This window comes from Sinocyclocheilus rhinocerous, unplaced genomic scaffold (assembly GCF_001515625.1).
Source record: "Sinocyclocheilus rhinocerous isolate Xijiao unplaced genomic scaffold, SAMN03320098_v1.1 scaffold547, whole genome shotgun sequence".
Classification (NCBI taxonomy): Eukaryota; Metazoa; Chordata; class Actinopteri; order Cypriniformes; family Cyprinidae; genus Sinocyclocheilus; species Sinocyclocheilus rhinocerous.
In genome coordinates this window covers 42,728-51,971 of record NW_015662974.1, presented here as the reverse complement: position 1 = coordinate 51,971, position 9,244 = coordinate 42,728, and the positions used below count along the sequence as shown (strand labels likewise).

General features: G+C 36.8%; 1 pseudogene; it reads left to right on the top strand.

Annotated features, from left to right (window-relative positions):
- Positions 1 to 3,575: 3,575 nt before the first annotated feature.
- The window catches only part of LOC107728648 (serine/threonine-protein kinase/endoribonuclease IRE1-like), a 7,582-nt pseudogene continuing 1,913 nt past the window's right edge, over positions 3,576 to 9,244 (top strand).

Here is a 9,244-nt window from a genome sequence, read left to right as displayed (position 1 = left end):
GTGTTCACAGAGAAGGGTTCAATCATTCATATGCAATAAAACGGATAAAAATGTTTTTTTAATGAAAAAAGCTTGTTTTATCAAAAGTAACACTTAATAATATCTCCTATCAAAGCAAGGTTGTTTTTTTAATGACACATGCATGTTTAATACGATTTTAAGGTTGCGTCCCCACTTTTTGTCAACACCGTCAGACATTTATTAAAATGTAATAAAATCAGGGAATATCAGGGGCAGCTGTCACTCTAAAGGACCCCCTTGCCACAGTTCACCTCTGCAGAGTACATCAGTGTCAGACAGGCTCTGGTCAGTTTTATAGTTTCAGAACATTTTAAATCCTAATGTTAATATTTCCTGTGTCACAGCCATGATATGTCAACACCATCTTCCAATTTCTGAGGAAATTATTTGAAATATTTAGATAATTTTATTCTCCTGAAGAAGGTTCCATTAGCATCTAGCATCAACAGAAATGGCTACTACATGAACTCTACATTTGTTTTGTGAAAGAAATGCCAAATTTGTCAACACCATCAGATGTCACCACCATAAGAGTTTGTGTTCCAATGATATATCAAAATACTTAAATGTGACTCTTGAATAAAAGCTTTATAAACAATAACATACTGACTGTTTGTTGTGTTTCTTTTAATACAGTAATTGACTGATTCAATGTATTTGATAGTTAAAATGACTACAAATTCAGGTTTTCATCAACTTTCGTCATTTCTGTCACCTCCGTCAGCTGAATATTTTGATAATATTTCATTATGGTATTTTATATTTGTTGTGGAATTGTTGGTCACATGTGAAAGTGTAATCTGTCTGCTTACATGAGAATGTGTTTTGAAATGTTAAAGACGTCTTGATTGCTGTTAAATATAAAGCTGCAATTATATTACACAGTCCAAGGTAAAAAAGCACATTTTGATAAAAAAAGAGAAAAGCTGGGAGGTTGTATCAAAGCATAGCTCAGTAGTTTAGTACATATTAGACACATAAATTTAGTTTCATTTGTCTGAGTACAAGGTTTTATTTTTTTAATTTTGCACCCTGTTTTGTCCCATTTCTCAAGAATGACTGAATTAACAAAAGCAAAAAAGGCCTCTAACACTAGCTTTCTCCATTTTTTTTATTATAATTAAAAAAAAACTTGCTACGTGTACTACGTTAAGCTAACTGAGACTTGTTATAGCACTTGCGTATCATTGCTCTTTTGTTGATTTTGATTGCTTCCATTGTCCTCATTTGTAAGTCGCTTTGGATAAAAGTATCTGCTAAATGACTAAATGTAAATGTAATGTAAATGTCTAATAATGCATATCAGAGCAAAAACCAAGCCCTGAGGTCAAAAGAACTGCCTGTAGAGCTCAAAAACAGTATTGCATCAAGCCACACATCTGGGGAAGAGTTCAGAAAAAATTCTGGTGCATTGAAGATTCACAGAAGCATGTAGTCTCTGTTACCCTTAATGGAAGAAGTTTGGCACAACCAGGACTCTTCCAAGATCTGGCCTCCTGGGCAAACTGAGCAACTGATGGAGAAGGGCTTTAGATAGTGTGGTGACCAAGAAGCTGATGGTCACTCTAGTTGAGCTCCATGATCATATGTGGAGATAGGAGAAATGTAATGTGGGGTTTTGTGTTTGGGTTTTGTTTCATGTTCATGTTTTCATGTCTTTTATTTTGGAATTATTTCATGCTGTTAGTGTCATGCTTCCCTTCCCCTCTTGTCTTCATGCCATTGGTTCCTCTGTTCTTTGTGTCATGTTCTGATTGGTTGTCTTAGTCGTGTGTCTTGTTTCCCATTGGGTTGTAACCCGCTGTCGGTGAGTCTAGTCTGTTCATGCCACGTCAAGTCTGTTCCTGTCAAGTCTGTTCATGCCTCGTCAAGTCAAGTCTGTTCATGTCAAGTCAAGTCAAGTCTGTGTCTCGGTTTATGTTTGGATGTTTGGATCACGTCTGTAAATAAACTGCACATGGGTTCTTCACTACTCTCGCCTTCAGTAGACTGATTCGTTACAAGAAACCGACAGAAGGACAAACATCACTGCAACACTCCACCAATCTGGGCTTTACGGGAGTGTGGCCAGAGTCAATCCTCTCCTCAGTGAAGACACATGAAAATACACTTGGCATTTGCAAAAAAGCACCTAAAGGACCCTCAGACTCTGAGAAACAAGATTATCTGGTCTGATGAAGCTCAATTCTAAGCATCACGTTTGAAGGAAACCAGCTCTGCTCATCATCTGCAGAGTACCATCCCAAAAGTAAAGTGTGCTGGAAGCAGCCTCATGCTGTGGGGCTGTTTTTCAGCGGCAGAGACTGAGGGACACATCAGAGTAGAAGAAAAGCTCAATGCACCAAAATATTGAGATAGCCTTAATGAAAACCTAGTCCACAGCATTCAGAACCTCAGATTGGGCAGAAGGTTTACCTTTCTCTGTGAATGCTCCTTGAATTCATTCTCTGTGAATGTCCTTGAGTGGCCCAGCCAGAGCCTGGGATTGATCCCAATTAAATATTTCTGGAGAAACCTGAAAATGTGCATCTGCCCCCATCCAACCTGAAAGAGCTTGAGAGGTGAACAGGTGAGGAGAAGAATGGCAGATAATTGCCAAATGATGATGTGCAAAGCTTGTCGCTTCATACCCAAAAATACTTGATGTAAAGGTGCTTCAGCTAAGTATTGAGTTCCTGAATACTTATGCAATGTACTTATTTCAGTTTTTTTTTATTTAATACATTTACAAAGTTGTGACAGTTCTGTTTTTGCTTTGCTATTATTGTGTATGGAGTGTAGATTGATGTGGAAAAAAGGTAATTTAAAGCAATTTAACATAAGGCAGCAACATAACAAAACTTGAAAAAATGAAGGGATATGAATACTTTTGCAAGGCACTGTACATTGATTCTGCATCATAAATGTATTTTTAAAATGATTTTAAATGTAGGGATAGATGTAAGATTTGATGAGCTGAGATTCATTGTTTTCGGGAAACAAGGCCCTGACAGTTGAAAAACACTGACAATTGACAAAGCAAAATATTAAAAACCAATAGTATGTAGTAAATTTTCAAACTAGGTAATTTGTTTATTTTCAGATATTTTCTACAAGATATTTATCTTGTAGAAAATATGTAAATATCTTTTACAGAGCTTCCTCATGGCAGAACTGAATAAAACAACAACAAATTATCATTATCATTAACTATCATTATCATTAATTATCTTACAGATTCTACATGTAAGCCTATACAAAGACATGTATGTGTGATTATTAATGCCTTTATTAATATAATGTTGTAAATGAAATATCCTGACCTTTTCTTTATATTATAAAAATCTGTGCCCAGCACAAAGCCAAGGAAGCAGGAAGAAAAAACAGATCTAAATGCAGCTATTTAGACGGAAGAACTAAAAACACACACACACACACACACACAAAAACAGTACCAGAATCCAAGGAATGACAATGCATGCCACACAAACAATAATGGACAATGAAACACAAGGAAACCAGGGCTTAAATACACAAGCACAGAGCAGGGGACCAAGGCGGGGCAAGAGACCAGTATGGTGTTTGTTACCAGAGGGAAACAAAAGACCTCCACGTTGGAGCTGGCAGCAGTGATGACCACCATGGCAGAGTTTAATACAACCGTGGAGGAAGCAAAAGATCACTAGGAATCAGAAGAGCCACCATGGCCTTTTTTAATATTGAGGGTGTCCATGAATCTATGCAGATAACTTACAATATATTCCAGCGAAACAACTATCAACTTCGGTAAAGCCATAGATGGGAGAACTGTGAAATGTTTTATACCACTGATGTACGAAAATGGTAGAGCTGTGAACTGTTTATTTGATCTTATTTGTTTTTTTTTGTTGTTGTTGTTTTTGTTCCAGTAGTTTTGAGGTTCTGTATGTGATTTGTTTTTTTGTTCAAAAACCAAAGCTAGCTCGACTAGAACTTGAGCACTTCTTACAGATCTTACAATGAAACTGTTCCCACAAAAGCACACCACCTCAAACTTTTTCCTGTTGTAATCATACTGTAATATAACATAATCTTAATGTTGTTCAGTCAATTTTATTCGTTTTTTCACATTGTCTTTGAAACACCCTACAGTTGTCTCTTCAGATAAAACTGGTTTGCTTTTTTTGGTTTGTTTAATCTTTGCTTAAGAAGAACTTTGGACAGGTGTGGTTTGAGCAGTAGGTTTGGTGATAACACCTTACACAACTTTTACAGTTGACAGGGCTGCAGCACGGAGCAGGTGAGCAGTTAACATACATTTTCTAATGCTTTGTTATCACAGGACTGCCACAACAACCTAACGCAGAGCACACAGTAAATTCAATGGGGCACCAGTACCCTAAAGCAGTGTTTCCCAACCGGGGTGCCGTGTAAAAAATATTTTTTTAATATTTTTAAATTGCTAAAATATTCAAAAAAGCAGCTATTATATAATATCCATTTTGAGCACTTCTTACAGATCTTACAATGAAACTGTTCCCACAAAAGCACACCACCTCAAACTTTTTCCTGTTGTAATCATACTGTAATATAACATAATCTTAATGTTGTTCAGTCAATTTTATTCGTTTTTTCACATTGTCTTTGAAACACCCTACAGTTGTCTCTTCAGATAAAACTGGTTTGCTTTTTTTGGTTTGTTTAATCTTTGCTTAAGAAGAACTTTGGACAGGTGTGGTTTGAGCAGTAGGTTTGGTGATAACACCTTACACAACTTTTACAGTTGACAGGGCTGCAGCACGGAGCAGGTGAGCAGTTAACATACATTTTCTAATGCTTTGTTATCACAGGACTGCCACAACAACCTAACGCAGAGCACACAGTAAATTCAATGGGGCACCAGTACCCTAAAGCAGTGTTTCCCAACCGGGGTGCCGTGTAAAAAATATTTTTTTAATATTTTTAAATTGCTAAAATATTCAAAAAAGCAGCTATTATATAATATCCATTTCTGATGTCGCCAATAATTAGAGATGCACTGAAATTCTGACCGCTCAGGATTCACTTTCACGTGGTGTGACGCTCTGCGTATTATCTTATCTTATCTTATCTATGCGTGTGTGCGCTCCGTTCAGTCGCTCACGGCCCATGTTCATCATGCTCATCAGAACAGCAAAGTCCACTCAGAAATCAAGCTGACAGGAAACATACAATGTTTACATATGAATAAAAGCCTACATTAAAATCTGTCATATGAACTGGTCTTTTCATTAGAAATTAGCCTACTGGTTGCCACCATTGATGGACAAATTTTTTTTATAATATTAAAAATATCTGTATGACATTATATTCTGCAGTTCTTCCCTGCTGTACCGAATATCTGGACTTTTCAAAGTATCCTATCGAAGTTAGAAATTCAAATATTGTGACAAAATTAATTTTGTAGGGTGCCACAAGTTTGTTAAAATTTCCAAAGGGTGCCCCAACTAAAAAAAGGTTGGGAAACACTGCCCTAAAGAACTGATTTAATCGTTTACAGTCTATTTACTTATTTTAAATGTACAGTATGATATTACTCAACAAACTGCTTTAACTGGAGTTTCACTGAGAATCGTGACAAAATTACTTGCAGCAAAAGCTAACCCAAATGGACATGGATTGCAAAGTTTAACTCCACTGCATTGTGCTGTTCATTGTGTCCGTGAAGACATTGTGAAACTATGTGGTGAATCCAGAGCTTGAAAAAAGTCTGTTGCCTCTCACACGTCCTGATTATTCAAGTCTAATTGTAATGATGATCTATGGACTGTTTGCCTATATAAATGACTTCACTCCTGAACTTGTTGCATTGAGTGGATTGTCACCCATCCCAGAGATGATACTTATAAAAGCAGAGACAGAGATGGATTAAGTCATGAAAAAGCTTGAAAAGTTGGATGAATCACTGAGAGATCCAGCTTGTTTGAGTGCAGTGGATAGTTTGTGTGAGGAGACTGCAGCTCTATCAACAAGCAGGAAGAAGAAGAAGAAAAAAATCCAGCAAGAGGTGGGATCACATGAAGGTGAGCAGCAAGATAAAGGGGGATCATATCCAGATGCTGTAGTGACATCCATTGAGGACTCAAATTCAAGTGTGCAGCCGTTCACACAACCTGCTGAGAGCCCAAATATCTCAAGAAGGTGGCTTCAGACTAGCTGTCGTTGGAGGCCCAAGCTTGAGAAGCTAGCTAACATTGATCCTAGCAGGACATACAGACTGGGAAACCTTACACTTGTACTCAGTGATGAATTTCTGATCGCTAAAGGAAGTGATGGAACTCAAGTTTTCCTTGGTTTGAGGAATGAAGGTTTGAAACAAATGATTAAGTCTAATTACCAAGTCCTCAGAAACAAACATTTCTACGGCTTCCAGAACTCGACAGTCCCTCTATTGTCCGATATGTGGACTTCACTGAAGATAACAATTTTGGGTACCTTGTTCTTCATCTTTGTGAGTACACACTGGAGGAATATATCCAAGATCATTTACCAGATGAAAGTGCTGAGAGATCTTTGGTTCTGAAGAAGCTGGTGAAGGAAGTTCTCTGTAGCTTACAGGTTTTACACGACCAGAAAACCAAAGTGCTCCATCGAGACATCAAACCCCAGAATGTCCTGATTGGTAGAAGTTTTTTAAACTTATAAAGCAATGTTTATTTAATTTATGAAAACTAAGTTTCTAACAGGAAATGTCATTTTCCTGTTTCCCAGACATAAGAAGAAAAACTAGATTGGCTGATTTTGGCATAAGCTGATTGAAACAGAGTGAAACCACTTTACGAACAAGCATTGCTGGAACTAGAAGCTGGAAGGCAAAGGAGACCATAGATGAGGAGGCCAACACTGGCTACAAGAGGAGCTCCGACATTCAGGTGTGTTTTCAGTATTTATCAATGTACTCAAAGTTTGCTAAAATTTTTACAAATTCTGAATATTCGAGACATCAAACCCCAGAATGTCCTGATTGGTAGAAGTTTTTTAAACTTATAAAGCAATGTTTATTTAATTTATGAAAACTAAGTTTCTAACAGGAAATGTCATTTTCCTGTTTCCCAGACATAAGAAGAAAAACTAGATTGGCTGATTTTGGCATAAGCTGATTGAAACAGAGTGAAACCACTTTACGAACAAGCATTGCTGGAACTAGAAGCTGGAAGGCAAAGGAGACCATAGATGAGGAGGCCAACACTGGTTACAAGAGGAGCTCCGACATTCAGGTGTGTTTTCAGTATTTATCAATGTACTCAAAGTTTGCTAAAAATTTTACAAATTCTGAATAGTAACACTACAATCTGTTTGAAGGTTGCTGGGATGTTAGTCTACTACATTCTCTCTAGAGGACAACATCCATTTGGTAAAGGTGCTGCTTGTGAGTACAACATTTTACGAGGAAGATACTCACTGGAGCATCTGGATGATGAAGTAGGGAAGGATCTCGTCGAGTGGATGATTCATGAAAATCCAAACAACAGACCAACTGTGGAGCAAACCCTCGCACACCCCTTCTTCTGGACTAATGAACGGTATAATTCCTTTTAAAACAGTCTGTTTTCAATCACAATTCATTTGTATGTCACTTTTAACATAGATGGTGTCACAAGGACACCATAAGAGACACTATAAAATAGACAATATCTGTCAGCTAATTGTATAATGTTTCTGAAATTGTCTTAGGAAAGTGTGGTATCTGAAAATATTGGGAAATGAAAAAGAGGCCGAAAATTGTCATAATGCAGATGAGGAGCTGCTTAATGCCATTGCAAAACACACAGAGGGAAAAAGCTTTTCTGAATGGAAGACTAAAGTAAGTACTATATTAGGTTAAGTGTTGTACATTTAGTACTTTTTAGTACATATTTAATATGTATAATATAGTTTAACTTAATATATTGCAGTTTAAATCTTTAATTAGTATTGTGGAAATCATTATTTTCATTGTTCAGTGTCAAATATTGTTTCCACAGTTGTCGTCTGAGCTTGTCCAGAAACTGGATGGTAAGAAGAAAGCCTATCCTGAGAACACACTGGGCCTGCTGCGATTTATACGCAACCTACACGAGCATCAGTGAGTTAGAGGAATAACTGACAATGGATTGTTGAAATGTAGGAAAATAATGCACAATTCAAGCTGGTAATACATTTACAATGCATGCCGGAGAATAAATAAAGTAACAATTGATCAGTTTTGATCAAAAGCCAGAGGGAGAGAAGTAGCATATAAGAAAAGCTGAGTTTTAACTAAGACTTTCTTGCATAATAATTTTATTTGTGTGCCGTTCTCTCACAGTAAAGCTGATGCTATAAAAATCAACCTGATGGCTTTATTCCCTGACCTCTTTGGGACTGTATACATGTTTGCCAAAGAGAGAAGATGGAACTCCAGAGAAAATGTCATTGTGTACATCAACTCGGCATCATAAATGCAAATCTGAAATAAAATGTGTTTTTGCTGGCACCAATAACTTCAACAGTGGCTGAGCAATAATTGTACACTGACACAAAGCTTTTATGCTATTTTTTCAACAAAACAAAAGTATACATCAGGGGTCTCCAACCTTTTCGTGAGTGAGGGCTCCCTGAAGGGATAAAATAGTCTCAAGGGCTACTTGTTTGATATACTCCAATACATATACATACTGTACATACATACATATACAGTACATTAAATGTTTCAATCCCCATCTAGAGGTGATGGGACATTTTGCAGTACTGTTATGTGATTGTCACATTACAATACATCCTAACCAAGCTAAGGTGTGAAAGGGATATGATGATGATTAATTAAGGTGACAAGTTTAAATAAGCTATAGTTTAAGGCTGGCTGATGTTTAGCTAAGCAATTGTGTGAGAGTTCTGGTAGGCAATTATACCAACATGTTTTGATGACAAAGCATTTCAAAACAACTAAAACAATATTTGAGATGCTGTTCAGTTGTCCAATCATATGATCTGTTGAGGCAAAGTCACATGAGTTTTTATGTGCATCCAATAATTTATTTGATATGTGTGACCCTGGAGCACAAAAGCAGTCTTAAGTCGCTGGGGTATATTTGTAGCAATAGCCAACAATACATTGTATGGGTCAAAATGATCCATTTTTCTTTTATGCCAAAAATCATTAGGATATTAAGTAAATATCATGTTCCATGAAGATATTTTGTAAATGTCCTACCGTAAATATATCAAAACTTAATGTTTGATTAGTAATATGCATGGCTAAGAACTT